Source organism: Pteropus vampyrus, unplaced genomic scaffold (assembly GCF_000151845.1).
Source record: "Pteropus vampyrus isolate Shadow unplaced genomic scaffold, Pvam_2.0 Scaffold24, whole genome shotgun sequence".
In the NCBI taxonomy this organism is placed as follows: Eukaryota; Metazoa; Chordata; class Mammalia; order Chiroptera; family Pteropodidae; genus Pteropus; species Pteropus vampyrus.
This window is the reverse complement of record NW_011888805.1, coordinates 1,881,409-1,883,677: the sequence shown is the minus strand read 5'-3', so window position 1 is coordinate 1,883,677 and position 2,269 is coordinate 1,881,409.

The window sequence follows — 2,269 nt, the reverse complement described above, 5'->3', positions numbered from 1 at the left end:
ATAGCTTGGAATCAGACCAGGCACCCTTAAATGCTACACCAGGAGGACGTATTTTATTTTATAGGCTGGGTACTCTAAACTTTTCTTTCTTGAGATATAAGGCCGACGGCATTCGCATGCCCAACATTTTTATGTGACAAATATGAACCGAATCCTTACTCACGCCACTGTTCTAAGTGCTAGGAAAAACTAGACATAAATCCTGCCCCCATGGAGATTGTATTTCTAAAGAAATATAGGTGCGGGTCATTTAGTGTCGGCTTCTACTTTCTCTTTCACTCAAGAAGGCATATCAGAATGCAAATCTATGATAATCTGGTTATGCTAGGAAAAGCCTAATGCATAAAATTGCAAATCGTGCACAAACTGCCGTTTTAAATATGCTTGTTAGCAGATTATTGGTATACCGAAAACCAATACCAGCTCTTCTGAGAGTCTGAATCCCAGGGCGGCAACTGCTGCTCAGGTCTTCGAGGAGGGAGACGGTGTAATCAGAGAAGGAACCAGATGCTCATCTCAAGGCTAGTCTCATCAGAGTTCCTCTGAACACTGTCATCCCGTGAACTCTCAGGCAGCCCTTCCCTGTGCATCCCCCGAGACCTCCTTCTACTTGTTCATCAGCATCTCCTCTATATCATAAAGGCCAAAGGGGCAGCGCTTTTCACTGCAAATCTACTGCTGGCTTTTTCCTCTCGTTATATCTTTCTTTATTTTAATTACCGTTCTCATTTCTATAATTATATTTGTCTAGACCAGCACTGTTAAGTAACACTTTCTGCGATGATGGAAATGTTTTATTCTGCATATTTCAGTATAGTAGCCACCAGCCATAGGTGACTGTTGAACATTTGGGATATGACCACTGCTGTTGAGGAATGCAGTTTTAAATTTTATTTAATTAATTTAAATGTAAGTAGTCTTATGTGGCTCAGTAATATAGATGGTCATAGATATTCTAGATATTCATAGAAAAATGTCTAATTTCATATTCTCCTTGAAAATCATATCTGGCACATTCTTACAGTCAATTTTCTAGTTTCTAAAGTACCTGGACTTCTTTTTTTGCTGCCAATCTATGATTTAAATGAAAAAAAAAAAAAATTCTCGTATAGATCTAGGAGCAGGAAAGTGACAGGGAGGAATACTCTTTCCCTGCACATGGCCTTCCAGCCTGGCAGCAGGTAGGAAAGGATGCCCCCTCGGTGGGTAAAGGGCCACCGCAGCTTTTTGTTTTAATCTACTTCTTGCCATTCTCTAGCCGAGAAAAAGAACACTTTCCCTCTCCCTCTCCTTTCCAAACAGGCAGCCCCACGGCAAGAACTTCAAGAAAAGAGAAGTAGTTCTGTTTAGACAAAAGTGTACCCTAAAAAGTGATGTGCTCCCCCATCCCTGGTTCCTGGTTATTATCTGATGTGGGATGAAGGAGCGGGAGGGGTCACATGTGACCTGACAGGCAGCCGCGGGCCTGGTGCCATTCACTCATGCATGGTGCACAGGAGAAAGAATCCATTGACAGGGTAAGGGAGGAGAGGCGCTCCATCTCGGACAGGTCAACTTTGAGGTCTTTGTGGTGAGATGGGCGGTCAGAAGTGGGGACCTGTCTGCACCTCTGGAGAAGGTTCTGTTCTAGAGAGAAATGTTTGGGAGGCACTGGCATGTGCTAATTAAAGCCGCAGGAATGAATAGGATGGCCCAGGCACAGTCCACAGAATGAAAGGAGAAAGGGACACGAGACAGAGAACACAGCCGTAGCATCTACATTTACACGATGGATGAGGAGTAGAGGCCATTTGAATGAGACAAGAGGGAAAAAACAAGACATTTACCAAAGACAAAAGGAGAGACAATTCCAAGAAAAAGAACATTCAGCAGTGTCACGTGCTGTGGAAAGGTACGGACTGAAAATTATCCATGAGATTAACCATGACGTGGAAAGCAGAGACTTCGGTGAGAATGGGTGACACGGCTTAGAAGGAAGGGTGGGGTAGGGAAAGGAAATGAGTATACTCAGCAAATGTAATCAACTCCTTAAAAAATATGGGTCGAGGGGACTGGAATAGCTATAGGTGGAGCGGGGTGAGAAATGGGTGGAGAAGTGTTTTGATTTTGTCGTCGTCGTTGTTGATGTCCTGTTTCGAAGGTAGGTAAGACTGGATCAAGTTGAAGGGTTATAGAGAATGGTTGACGATACAGTGTGGGAAAGGGAGTGAGCAGATCATCCAGACAGGGGTCTCCTGAGAAGGTGGGACTGTTGGGGTCCAAGAACAGG